Source organism: Arachis ipaensis, chromosome B4 (genome assembly GCF_059453495.1).
Source record: "Arachis ipaensis isolate K30076 ecotype BB chromosome B4, ASM5945349v1, whole genome shotgun sequence".
NCBI lineage: Eukaryota > Viridiplantae > Streptophyta > Magnoliopsida > Fabales > Fabaceae > Arachis > Arachis ipaensis.
In genome coordinates, this window is record NC_142439.1 from 73,410,167 (window position 1) to 73,425,237 (window position 15,071).

Consider the following 15,071-nt stretch of genomic DNA (forward strand, 5'->3'; position numbering starts at 1 on the left):
CAAGACATCCTCTACAAGTCCATAAGCCTGTTTCCTTGAATTGTCTACCATCTCTAATGAGATTCTTGCAGCTTGTACCTCAAGGATCCCTAGCTTCCCCATTACAGAGAGAGGCATGAGGTTTATGCTTGACTGATAAACCACTATTTTATGGTTTATCTTGTGCTTAATTGAGTGGATTTTATCAACTCTTCACCCACTTATTCACATTAATTGCATGGTTTTACTTTCCCTTCCTTATTATGTGATGTATGTGAAAAACATGTTTCCTAAGCTTTAAAATTAATTATTTTAACTACCTTTATTTCCATTCGATGCCGTGATTAGTGTGTTGAGTAGTTTCAGATTTTCCAAGGCAGAATGACTTAAAGAATGGAAAAGGAAACGTACAAAAATAGAAGGGAAGTGCGAAACGGAGTTCCTGAAGGAACTGGCATCCACGCGATCGCATGACTGACGCGATCGCGTGCCAGAAGCAAAGAAGAAGCGACGCGGCCGCATGACTGACGCGACCGCGCGCCTTAAGCAGAACGTATATGACACAGACGCGTGACTGACGCGACCGCATGGCTGACGCGACCGCGTGGCTAGGAAATGCTCCGAATGATGCGACCGCGTGACCCACGCGGACGCGTGACAGAGGCCACGTACCAAAATTCACAGAATACGCCCCCAGCGGTTTTTGAAGCCCTTTTGGCCCAGATCCAAGTACAAAACACACAGATTAGAGGCTATAAAGTGTAGGAATGCATCCATTCAAAGGAAGGCTCTCATAATTCACTTTTCATGTTTTAGATGTAGTTTTAGGGAGAGAAGTTCTCTCCTCTCTCTCTCTTAGGATTAGGATTTAGGACTTCTCTTAGTTTTAGGAGTGACTCTCGATCCCAGGTTCAATGTCCCTTTCTATTTACTTTCGCTTCTATTTTTATTGACTCTAATGCTTTTATTTGTATTTGATTTATGTTGCCCAATTGGCTTATGAACTTTTCCATGTTAGATTTTACTGCTTTGAATGTATTTTATTTGAGGTATTCCAGATATTTATGATTTTAATTTAGCTTTCTACATTCTTGCCTTTGGTTAAGAAATTAGTAACTCAGGAGTTATCTTAACTCAACATAAGTGATAATTGTTATCTTTGCTAATTGAACTGAACTTCGATAATCCCAATCTTTCCTTAGGGATTAACTAGGATTTGAAGATCAAACTAATTAGTCACTTGACCTTCCCTTGCTCTAGTAAAGGTTAACTAAGTGGAATCAAGAGTCAATTTTCATTATTGTTGATAAGGATAACTGGGCTAGGACTTCCAATTTCTCATACCTTGCCAAAAGTTTATTTTACAGTTATTTATTTATTTTAATTGCAATTTAAATTACTTGCACCCTATTCTCAAAACCCCAAATTCACAGTCTCCATAACCAATAATAAGAACATACTTCCCTGCAATTCCTTGAGAAGACGACCCGAGGTTTAAATACTCGGTTATAAATTTTAAAGGGGTTTGTTACTTGTGATAACCAAAACGTTTGTACGAAGGGATTTCTGTCGGTTTAGAGACTATATCTACAACGCGACTGCTTTTATGAACTTCTTTACTGGCAAAAATCCCGATGTCAAAATGGCGCCGTTGCCGGGGAATTGCAAACGTGTGCCTTATTATTGGTTATTGTAAATATTTAATAAAAAAAATTTCTTTTGGTTGTTTATTTATTTTTGTTTTTAATTTTTATTATATACAATGAATTCTCACCCCTTTGGTTTCAAGTTTGGTTCCAATGTTGTTGTAAGGAATGGAAACTATAATGAAAATAGGCATCAAGGTTGGAACAATCAAAGATGGGAGGAGCCACAAGGATTTGATCAACCCTCATGGCAATAACCACCTCCAATGGACTATCAACAACCACCACCATATGCCTATGAACCCTTTCCTCAACATAACTTTGGACCACCATACTCACAAGCCCCTTTCTGCCATTCACTTCCATATAACCCCAACCCTCAACCACCATACCAACCACCTTATGAGCCATATGAACCATATATAGAACCACCCCAATTCCAACCCAATTACTCACAAGAACCACCACTTCAATATTCACCATCTCTATATCCATCAATCCAAGAGCACTATGATCCTATTTATGAAAGCCGAGTGCATCAAGAGACAAAGGATCGTCTCAAGGAAACAGTGGATCGATGTCAGGCAACCATTCATCAATTGGGGCAAGCAATAATGAGTCAATTAGCTTCCCGACGTTCGGACACTCAAGGAACCCCCATGGCTTCATGTGGACAATCTAATGGAGAACGTAGTATGAAGGAGATACTAGAAACTCCAGTGAACAGTACGGAGCATGACTTTGTACTGGAACAAGTAGAGGAAGCCGGGATTATTGAAGAAGAAGAATTGGTTGAAGACTTAGGAGATGCTGAACCTCCATGGGAAAGTCAAAACATAGAGCCTCCTTCCAAGACGGTTGCAATTGATGTTGAGGAGGGTGTACAACCTCCAAGGCATATCACAGTTGAAGACTTGGAAGAGGTTGATCAAGTGATGGAGATTCAAGAAGAAGAAGCACAACCTCCCATGCCCTTGGAAAGCAATGAAGAGGAGATTGAATTGGAAGAGAGCTGCCAAAAGGAAGAGGTTGAAATTGAAGAAGCTTGCAAAGAGGCGATAGTTATCAGAAAAGAGCACAAGGGAGTGGAGCTTGTAATTCCATTAAAGATGCCTCCCCCTAAGTTGCCATCATCCTTCACAACATTCAAGTGGGTAAAATTCATATCCCTTAGCTTTCTAACCCCACTTGAATATGGGCTACTGGAGACGGATGGTCAACTTAGAGCTCTTTGTGATATTAAGAGTAAGAGGAAGATGGCCAGTGGTAAGAATTGTCCTGCAAGGTTCATCACGGTTGGAAGCTTTAAGTTCAAATGCAAAGGTTGGTATAAAGCTCAACTGAATGGGTCTAGGAAGCTGTTTGGTCGCTGCAGTGAGAATTCAGATCACCTTTCACCCGGCTAGAAAAATGCAGATCGAGACAAAAACGGGTGTAAAAGTAAAGTTTGGGATCCTGGAATCTGCTCTGACACTTGTTACCCCGGGAGCCTAAGAATCTGTTTGAAGCTTCTTAAGGGCTTTACATGCTTAGTTTGGGACCCCGGAGGTTACTGGAAGTACAAACATTGGTGGGGATTCCTGGATCAGTACAAGCATAAGCCACCATAACAGGGAGCTCACCAAATGTCCAACTTAAGGACTTTAACTAAAAGTGCTAGGTGGGAGACAACCCACCATGGTATGATCGTTCATTTTTTATTTTTATTTAGTTTTATTTGTTTTCGAGTTTTATTTTATTTTATTATATTGAACCTGGAGTTTTGCATCACATTCATATTAACACTACATTCTGCATTTTTTCAGATAAAAAAAAAGAATTTTCGCACGCGACGCAACTGCGTCGTCGACGCGTCCGCGTCGTATGTGCGTTTGGAAGAAAATGAGGTTGAACAGAAAGTCACGCGAAGGTGTGGCTGGAGGCGCGCCATTAGCACAAATTGACTCCGCGCGACCACGTCGATGACGCATCCACATCATTTGGAAAAATAGCCTACCACGCGACCGCATCAGCCACGCGGCCGCGTGACCTGAAATCGGCGTAAAAAGGGTGTATGGCAGAAAGTTGAGCTGGAGTTGGGATGGACTCGTGCTGGAAGCCCAAGCCCTACCACGCGAACGCATGCCACACGCGTCCGCGTCATTTTTAAAAGAAAGGCAACTCACGCGATCGCGTCACCAAGAATTTTGGCAAAAAGAGTTTCGAACAGAGAGTTGTGTGACCGTGAGGCTGCACTCACGCCAATCGCACAAAACAGGCCATGCAATCGTGTGACCCACGCGTCTGCGTCACCTGACCTTATCGCGCACCACGCGACCGCGTAACTCATACGACCGCGTCACAAGCGGCGCACAGAATATCCAGATCAGCCAAATTTCTTATCTTTTCTTCTCTAATCCTTATTTTTCTTATCTTTTCTTATTTCTTTCTTCTTCCTTTCTTATTTTCTTTCACCTCCTTTCTTATTTTGGCAGAATCCATACTTCATAAAGAGCTAGAGGAGGCCCTACGGGTAAGGGTAGGAGAGACCCTTGAAGATGAAAGAATAGTTGAAAGGAGTTGTCATGGGAAGAAAAACATCGAGGATGAGTACGATTTCATACTTTAACAACTGGACAAAGCAGCAATTATTAAAAAGGAAGAAGTGGTTGCAGACTTAAGAGATGATGTACCTCCATTGGAAAGTCCAGTCACAGAGCCTCCTTCCACGGTGTTTGATGTTGATGTTGAGAAGATTGTACAACCTCCAAGGCAGATCATGGTTGAAGATTTTGTAGAGGTTGATCAAGAGGTAGAAGATGTCAAAGAAGAGCACAAGGGAGTGGAGTTTGAAATTACCTTGCCAAAGTTGTTGGAAATCCCTCCCCCTAAGTTGCCATCATCCTTCACAACATTCAAGTGGGTAAATTTCATATCCCTTAGCTTTCTAATCCCACTTGAATATGGATTACTAGAGACGGATGGTCAACTTAGAGCTCTTTGTGGCATTAAGAGTAAGAGGAAGATGGTCGGTGGTAAGAATTATCCTGCAAGGTTCATCATGGTTAGAAGCTTTAAGTTTAAATGCAAAGGTTGGTGTAAAGCTCAACTGAATGGGTCTAGGAAGTTGTTTGGACGCTTTAGTGAGAATTCAGATTGCCTACCACCCGGATGGAATCACGATGATCAACAAGAAGACGGGTGCAAAAGCAAGATTTGGGACCCCGGAATCCAATCTAGAAATCAGCACTCTTGGGGCCTTGTCACATACTTTAACTTACTTGAAGGCTTTCTGCGCCTAGTTTGGGATCCCGGAGGACATTGGAATCATAAACATTGGTGGAGATTCCTGGATGAGTTCAGGCACAAGCCACCATAACAAAGGATTCCCCAAATGTCCAACTTAAGGACAATAACTAAAAGTGCTAGGTGGGAGACAACCCACCGTGGTATGATCGTTTCTTTTTCATTTTTATTTAGTTTTATTTGTTTTTGAGTTTTATTTTATTTTATTGAACCTGGAGTTTTGCATCACATTCATCTTAACACTGCATTCTGCATTTTCTTTTCAGATTAAAAAAAAATGCCACGCGACGCGACCGCATCAGCGACGCGCCCGCATCGCAAGGAGAGGGGAGAAAATAAAAACGAACAGAGAGTCACGCTGGAGCGTGGCTGGAGGCGTGCCAGTGGCACAAATCGACCCACGTGACCGCGTCGCCGACGCGTCCGCGTCACATGGGAACTTTGGCCTCCCACGCGACCGTGTCACCCACGCGGCCACGTGACCTGAAAATCGACGTCAAAATGGTGCATGGATGAAAGTTGTGCTGGAGTTGGGCTGGACTCGTGCTGGAAGCCCAAGCCCTCCCACGCGAACGCGTGCCCCACGCGTCCGCGTCATATTGAAAATAGGGCCACTCACGCGATCGCATGCCCCACGCGATCGTGTCACCCAGATTTTTGGCAATATGTATTTAAACAGAGTTGCGCGAACGCAAGGCTGTACTCGAGCCAATCGCACAAATCAGGTCACGCGATCGCGTGACCCACGCGTCCGCGTCGCCTGACCTTATCGTGCACCACGCGACCGCGTCACTCACGCGTCCGCGTCACAAGCGGCGCACAGAATATCCAGATCAGCCAAATTTTTTATCTTTTCTTCTCTAATCCTTATTTTTCTTATCTTTTCTTATTTCTTTCTTCTTCCTTTCTTATTTTCTTTCACCTCCATTTTATTTTACTTAATTTATTTGCATATTTAATTCATTGCATCTTAATTTTGTGCATATTTTTATTTTCTTTTCTAAAATTAATTATTTCTCCTTTGGTGTTAAAATTTTCTTATTTAACTGTTGCATTTTCTCTTGAATTATTTTGGGTGCTTCATGACTTGTTTTATTCTGATTGGGTAATATTATTTAAATCAATGCTAATTTTTATATTACTGATATTCCTTTTGCATTGACATGCACTTACATTGTCTTTCATTACCCACTCTCTTCCCCATTGTTGCAAATTTTGCACCACTGGTATGCCATAGCTTCTATTGTTTTCTCACGTACATGTTGAAGCTTCCATGTAAATGAGACCTTTATCATCTGGCATTAACACCCATATTTTATTTATTTTCTATCTTTTGGGTTACTTTTCTTCTTTTTCTCTTCTTTCAGGCTGGCCATTGAAGACGGCAAAAGGGAGACACTTCTAAAAGGGGAGACAAACAAGTCCATCTGCACATTCTTTGAAGAAAAGCATCAGTTGGAACAACCCGTCCACCTGCATATCTCAGCATACACCGAGGACGGTGCAATTTTTAAGTGTGGGGAGGTCGATACCAACTTCCAGGGGTTAGTTACCTTCTTTTCAACACCAATATTTTCTTTGTTAATTGCTGCATTTGCATATTTAATTGCATGATTATTTGAATTTTTTTGCATACTTTACCACTTGGTTGAAGTAATATTTTCTTTTTCAAGAAACCTTTTAAGAGTATTTCACTAATTTGAATAAAATTTAATGTTACACTTGTTTGAAGTGATATTATACTGGAACATGATTTAGAACTCGAACACACAAAAACCTGTGAGATTTTGAGCCTATTTGAATTGGTTGCATTTTTCAACCAATATTTTATTTTTGAAGTGTGTATTTTTCTCTCTAAAATTGTGATCTTTGTCTTGCTTAATTCTATATTTCTATTATTTGATGTATGCATACACTTACATGATTGAGGCCTTATTTCACTGAGCTTACACACCCATATGGCCTTAACCCTTTCATTATCCATTGCAAACCAATTTTGAGCCTATTTTACCCCTTTGTTCTTTACTTTAGCTCATCACTAACTCTAAGCGGAAAACAATAATGTCCTTAATTTGAATCCTTGGTTAGCTTAGACTAGTGAGAGTGCTTATAATTTAAGTGTGGGAAAATTGAGATTGAAAATATTTGGTTTGAGAATTGAGTATGTTAGAATTTTGAAGAACTTGTGAAAGAAATGTTTAGGACATGTTCATGCATTCAATAATTTAACCATATGCATTGAAAAAAAAAGAAAAAAATATATATAATATAAAAAAAAAGGAAAAGAAGAAGAAAAAGTGTGAGAAAAAGAAAAGAAAAAGAGCAAATAAGTAAAAGGGGACAAAATGCCCCAAAGTTAAGTGTTGAAAGCAATGCATATGTACTGCACTTGAAATTTGAATGCATGAATACATGGAAAACATGGTTAATGGACAGTTAGGTTTTTGTATTATGATTACATGGATTGTTTAAGTTAGGTTGAAAGTTTAAGTTAATTAAGGATTCAGATTTTAGTCCACTTGGCCAAATACAATCCTACCTTGACCCTAACCCCATTACAACCCTTAAAAGACCTCTTGATATGTGTATCTGTGCATTCAATTTGTGTTGATTGTTAGATGAAGAGCAAGCCTTAGAAAGCAAGGTTAGTAGAGAATTGAGAGATCGAACCTTAAACACCTGAGTGATTAGAGTGTATACACTACCAGTAAGGGTTCGATGCTCAATTCCGTGTTCCCTGCTTTCATAAGCTATTTTCTTCTTACAAGTCTATTTGTGCTTCATTTTTATGATTTGAATTAGTGAAATCCAGTTCATATTTGTTCTTGAAAGATTTGTTTATTTTTAACCAAGTAGGTAGAAACATCTTAGCATGTAGTTGCATTTTCATATACATAGGCTGCATTTCATACATTCTACCATTCCTCTTCATTTCTTTATAGTTTCTCTTGAGCTTAGCATGAGGACATGCTAATGTAAGTGTGGGAAGGTTGATAAACCTCTATTTCATGGTTTATCTTGTGCTCATTTGAGTAGTTTTTATCAACTCTTTACCCACTTATTCATACTATTTGCATGGTTTTACACTTGCCTTCCTAATTATGTGCTTTGATTGAAAACATGCTTCTTTGGACTTATAATTGCTAATATTAATCCTCTCTTATTACCATTAGATACCTTGATATGTGTGTTGAGTGATTTCAGAGATTACAGGGCAGGAATGGCTCAGAGGATGGAAAGGAAGCATGCAAAAGTGGAAGGAATACAAGAAGTTGGAGAAACTGCTAAGTTGTCCAGCCTGACCTCTTCGCACTCAAACGGCTATAACTTTAGCTACAGAGGTCCAAATGACACGGTTCTAGTTGCGTTGGAAAGCTAACGTCCGGGGCTTCGATTTGATATATAATATGCCATAGTTACCCTGATGCTAGGTGATGCGACTGCATGACCCATGCGGCCGCATTGCAGTGACGGAAATCCAGCGTGGTTGAATTCAGGACCAGCGAATTCTGGGCTGTTTCTGACCCAGTTTGCAGCTCAGAAAACACAGATTAGAGGCTATAAAGTGGGGGAATGCATCCATTCATGAGGAGTCTCTCATAATTCACAATTTTTAGGAGTAGATGTAGTTTTTTAGAGAGAGAGGTTCTCTCCTCTCTCTTAGGATTAGGATTTAGGACTTCTCTTAGTTTTAGGAGTGACTCTCAATCTCAGGTTCAATGTTCTTTTTATTTATTTCTCCAATTTAATTTGTATGTCAGATTTAAGTTCTTTTGTGAATGCAATTCGAGGTATTTTCAGACTTAATTTTGCTTTGCTTTATTTATATGAATGCTTTTAATTTAATTTAGATATTTTCCCTTTTGGTCTTAGTTAAGAAATCAGTAACTCAGGAATTATCCAACTCAATAGCATAATTGATAATTGTTATCCTTGCTAATTGAATTGATCTTCAATAATCCCAATCTTTTCTTAGGAATTAACTAGGATTCAAAGATCTAACTAATTAGTCGCTTGACCTTCCCTTGTTATAGCAAAGGTTAACTAAGTGGAATTAAGATTCAGTTTTCATCATCATTGATAAGGATAACTAGACTGGACTTCCAATTTCTCATACCTTGCCAAAAGTTTATTTTACAGTTATTTATTTATTTATTTGTTATTTAAATATATCTGTGCTCATTGCCCAAGCTCCAAAACCCCCCAATTTACAAAACTCATAACCAATAATAAGAACATACTTCCTTGCAATTCCTTGAGAAGACGACCCGAGGTTTGAATACTCGGTTATCAATTTCAAAGGGGTTTGTTACTTGGGACAACCAAAACATTTGTTACTAATTTCCTCTTCATTCTTTTATAGTTCTCTCGAGCTTAGCATGAGGACATGCTAATGTTTAAGTGTGGGGAGGTTGATAAACCATTATTTAATGGTTTATCTTGTGCTTAATTGAGTGGATTTTATCAACTCTTCACCCACTTATTCACATTAATTGCATGGTTTTACTTTCCCTTCCTTATTATGTGATGTATGTGAAAAACATGTTTCCTAAGCTTTAAAATTAATTATTTTAACTACCTTTATTTCCATTCGATGTCATGATTAGTGTGTTGAGTAATTTTAGATTTTCCAAGGCAGAATGACTTAAAGAATGGAAAAGGAAACGTACAAAAATGGAAGGGAAGTGCGAAACGGAGTTCCTGAAGGAACTGGCATCCACGCGATCGCATGACTGACGCGATCGCGTGCCAGAAGCAAAGAAGCAGCGACGCGGCCGCATGACTGACGCGACCGCGTGCCTTAAGCAGAACATATATGACGCGGACGCGTGACTGACGCGACCGCGTGGTTAGGAAATGCTCCGAATGACGTGACCGCGTGACCCACGCGGACACGTGACAAAGGCCACGTACCAGAATTCACAGAATACGCCCCCAGCGGTTTCTGAAGCCCTTTTGGCCCAGATCCAAGTACAAAATACACAGATTAGAGGCTATAAAGTGTAGGAATGCATCCATTCAAAGGAAGGCTCTCATAATTCACTTTTCATGTTTTAGATGTAGTTTTAGAGAGAGAGGTTCTCTCCTCTCTCTTTCTTAGGATTAGGATTTAGGACTTCTCTTAGTTTTAGGAGTGACTCTCGATCCCAGGTTCAATGTCCCTTTCTATTTACTTTCGCTTCTATTTTTATTGACTCTAATGCTTTTATTTGTATTTGATTTATGTTGCCCAATTGGCTTATGAACTTTTCCATGTTAAATTTTACTGCTTTGAATGTATTTTATTTGAGGTATTCCAGATATTTATGATTTTAATTTAGCTTTCTACATTCTTGGCTTTGGTTAAGAAATTAGTAACTCAGGAGTTATCTTAACTCAACATAAGTGATAATTGTTATCTTTGCTAATTGAACTGAACTTCGATAATCCCAATCTTTCCTTAGGGATTAACTAGGATTTGAAGATCAAACTAATTAGTCACTTGACCTTCCCTTGCTCTAGTAAAGGTTAACTAAGTGGAATCAAGAGTCAATTTTCATTATTGTTGATAAGGATAACTGGGATAGGACTTCCAATTTCTCATACCTTGTCAAAAGTTTATTTTACAGTTATTTATTTATTTTAATTGCAATTTAAATTACTTGCTCCCTATTCTCAAAACCCCAAATTCACAGTCTCCATAACTAATAATAAGAACATACTTCTCTGCAATTCCTTGAGAAGACGACCCGAGGTTTAAATACTCGGTTATCAATTTTAAAGGGGTTTGTTACTTTTGACAACCAAAATGTTTGTACGAAGGGATTTCTGTCGGTTTAGAGACTATATCTACAACGCGACTGTTTTTATGAACTTCTTTACTGAAAAAAATCCCAATGTCATTGACCCTAGGTCACACAGAGCCTTCTCAAATGTCATGGTGCCTATGGTACAAGGTATTGAGAACTTTCCAGGATCCTGTCTCTTTTGAGGTAATCTCTGCCTAGTCAAGTCATCCAGTTCTTTGGTGAGCAAGGGGGGTTCATCCTCCCAAGTCTCATTGCCAAATAACTTGGCATTTAACTGCATGATTGCTCCAAGGTACTTAGCAACTTGTTCTTCAGTAACATCTTCATCCTCTTCAGAGGAAGAATACTCATCAGAGCTCATGAATGGCAGAAGTAAATTCAATGGAATCTCTATGGTCTCAGTGTGAGCCTCATATTCCCATGGTTCCTCATTAGAGAACTCCTTGGAGGCCAGTGGACGCCCATTGAGGTCTTCCTCAGTGGAAATCACTGCCTTTCCCTCCTCTATGCATTCGGCCATGTGGGACGTGTTTATGGCCTTGCATTCTCTCTTTGGGTTCTCTTCTGTATTGCTTGGGAGAGTACTAGAAAGGAGTTCAGTAACTTTCTTACTCAGCTGACCCACTTGTGCCTCCAAATTTCTAATGGAGGATCTTGTTTCAGTCATGAAACTTTGAGTGGTTTTAATTAGATCAGAGACTATGGTTGCTAAGTCAGAATGGCTATGCTTAGAATTCTCTGTCTGTTGCTGAGAAGATGATGGAAAAGGCTTGCTATTGCTAAACCTATTTCTTCCACCATTACTGTTGTTGAAGCCTTGTTGAGGTCTCTGTTGGTCCTTCCATGAGAGATTTGGATGATTTCTCCATGAAAGATTATAGGTGTTTCCATAGGGTTCTCCCATGTAATTCACCTCTTCCATTGATGGGTTCTCAAGATCATAAGCTTCTTCTTCAGATGAAGCTTCTTTGGTACTGCATGTTGCTGCTTGCATTCCAGACAGACTCTGAGAAATCATATTGACTTGCTTGGTCAATATTTTGTTTTGAGCCAATATGGCATTCAGAGTATCAATCTCAAGAACTCCTTTCTTCTGATTTATCCCATTATTCATAGGATTCCTTTCAGAGGTGTACATGAATTGGTTATTTGCAACCATCTCAATGAGTTCCTGAGCTTCTGCAGGTATCTTCTTCAGATGAAGAGATCCTCCAGCAGAGCTGTCTAATGACATCTTGGACAGTTCAGACAGACCATCATAGAAGATACCTATGATGCTCCATTCTGAAAGCATGTCAGAAGGACACCTTTTGATCAATTGCTTGTATCTTTCCCAAGCTTCATAGAGGGATTCACCTTCCTTCTGTCTGAAGGTTTGGACTTCCACTCTAAGCTTACTCAATTTTTGAGGTGGAAAAAACTTTGCCAAGAAGGCATTGACCAACTTTTCCCAAGAGTTCAGGCTTTCTTTAGGTTGTGAGTCCAACCATATCCTAGCTCTGTCTCTTACAGCAAAAGGGAAGAGCATAAGTCTGTAGACCTCAGGGTCAACCCCATTGGTCTTGACAGTGTCACAGATTTGCAAGAATTCAGCTAAGAACTGATGAGGATATTCTAATGGAAGTCCATGAAACTTGCAATTCTGTTGCATTAGAGAAACTAATTGAGGCTTAAGCTCAAAGTTGTTTGCTCCAATGGCAGGGATTGAGATGCTTCTCCCATAGAGGTTAGGAGTAGGTGCAGTAAAGTCACCAAGCACCTTCCTTACGTTGTTGGCATTGTTGTTTTCGGTTGCCATGGCTTCTTCTTGTTTGAAAATTTCTGTTAGGTCCTCTCCAGAGAGTTGTACTTTAGCTTCTCTTAGCTTTCTCTTCAAGGTCCTTTCAGGTTCAGGATCAGCTTCAACAAGAATGTCTTTGTCCTTGCTCCTGCTCATATGAAAGAGAGGAGAAGAAAGTATGGAATCCTCTATGTCACAGTATAGAGATTCTTTGAGATGTCAGAGGAAAAGAAGAATAAAAGGAGGAGGTAGAGAGGAGAGAATTCAAACTTATAGAGAGAGGGAGTCCGAATTGCACATTGAGGAAGAGTGCTAGTCCTTAAATAGAAGGATGTGAGAAGAGGGGAAGAATTTTCGAAATTAAATTTAAAAAGATTTTGAAATAATCGAAAGAAATTTTGAAAAATTGATTGATGATTTTCGAAAATTAAAGTTGAGAAAGTAGTTAGGTGATTTTGAAAAAGATTTTGAAATTAGAAATCAAAAAGATATGATTGAAAATTATTTTGAAAAAGATGTGATTGAGAAGATATGATTGAAAATCAAATTAAATAAAGAAAGTTTTAAAATTAAAGTTGATTACTTGACTAACAAGAAATTAAAAGACATGATTCTAGAATTTAAAATTTGATCCTTTCTTAATAGGCAAGTAACAACTTGAAAATTTTGAATTAAATCATGAATTGTAGCAAGGATTTTCGAAAAAAAATGAAAAGAAATTGATTTTGAAAAGATATGATTGAAAAGATATGATTTGAAAAAAAATTTGATTTTGAAAAATTATGAAAGTTTAAAAAAGATTTGATTTAAAAAACAAAATCTTCCCTCTTATGCCATCCTGGCGTTAAACGCCCAGAATGGTATCCATTCTGGCATTTAACGCCCAAAATACTACCTTTTTTGGCTTTTAACGCCCAGCCAGGTACCCTGACTGGCGTTTAAACGCCAGTTTTCCTTCCTCATTGGGTGTTTTGAACGCCCAGCTTTTTCTGTGTAATTCCTCTGCTGACTATTCTGAATCTTCAATTCTCTGTATTATTGACTTGAAAAGACATAATTTTGAAATTTTTTTTTAATGATGAGAACCAACAAAATAAAACTAATCATGTAAAACTAAGATCAAATAAACAATGCATGCAAGACACCAAACTTAGAAATTTTCATATTAGAGACACTAACAAATTTAGAGTACATATAAAAAAACAATAAAACACACAAAACAAGAGAATTTAAAGATCAGAGCAAGGAAATCATCAAGAACAACTTGAAGATTAATGAAGAACATAATGCATATATTCGAAAAATGCAAGAAGAATAAAGACATGCAATCGACACCAAACTTAAAATTAGACACTAGACTCAAACAAGAAACATAAAATATTTTTGATCTTAAGATTTTATAATTTTTTTTGTGATTTTTCGAAAATTATTTGGAAAAGAAAATAAAGAAATTCAAAATTTTTAATAAGAATTCCAGGAATCATGCAATGTTAAAACTCCGGTCCAGGAATTAGACATGGCTTACTAGCCAGCCAAGCTTTCAGTGAAAGCTTCGGTCCAAAACACTAGACATGGCCAATGGCCAGCCAAGCTTTAGTAGATCATTACATTGAATAGCAAGATTGATAGAAATCAACAAGCTCTTGTGATGATAAGTTGAAACCTCAGTCCAAAAGATTAGACATGGCTTCACAGCCAGCCAGACTTCAACAAATCATCATGAATCTCTAGAATTCATTCTTAAAAACTCTGAAGAACAGAATAGAAATACATTCTTTTTTGAAATTTTTTGAAAAATAAAAAGTAAAAAGCATAAAATAAAATTACCTAATCTGAGCAACAAGATGAACCGTCAGTTGTCCAAACTCGAACAATCCCCGGCAACGGCGCCAAAAACTTGGTGCACGAAATTGTGATCATCAATGGCGCCAACAACTTGGTACGCACAATTGTAATCTCAACTCTTTGTCACAACTCCGCACAACTAACCAGCAAGTGCACTGGGTCGTCCAAGTAATAAACCTTACATGAGTAAGGGTCGATCCCACGGAGATTGTCGGCTTGAAGCAAGCTATGGTCATTTTGTAAATCTCAGTCAGGTGAATTCAAAAGGTTATGGAGTTTAAGATATTTAAAAAATAAATATAACATAAAATAAGATAGAGATACTTATGTAATTCATTGTTGAGAATTTCAGATAAGCGTATGAAGATGCTTTGTTCCTCCTGAACTTCTGCTTTCCTATTGTTTTCATCCAATCACTCATACTCCTTTCCATGGCAAGCTTATATTGGGTTTCACCATTGTCAATGGCTACCTCCCGTCCTCTCAGTGAAAAATGTCCAAATGCGCTGTCACCGCACGGCTAATCAGCTGTTGGTTCTCGATCATGTTGGAATAGGATCCATTGATCCTTTTGCGTCTGTCACTATGCCCAACATTCGCGAGTTTGAAGCTCGTCACAGTCATCCCTTCCCAGATCCTACTCGGAATACCACAGAAAAGGTTTAGACTTTCCGGATCTTAAGAATGATGCCAATTGATTCTAGCCTATACCACGAAGACTCTGATCTCATGGAATGGAAGGCTCAA

At 38.7% G+C, this 15,071-nt stretch overlaps 1 non-coding gene across 1 annotated transcript; it reads left to right on the forward strand.

The window, feature by feature from the left end:
* The first annotated feature begins 11,987 nt into the window (after positions 1-11,987).
* LOC148567924 (small nucleolar RNA R71) lies at positions 11,988-12,095 on the forward strand. Its single transcript, XR_015881762.1, has one exon. It is a non-coding gene; the product is annotated as a small nucleolar RNA R71 (small nucleolar RNA).
* The last annotated feature ends 2,976 nt before the right edge of the window (positions 12,096-15,071 follow it).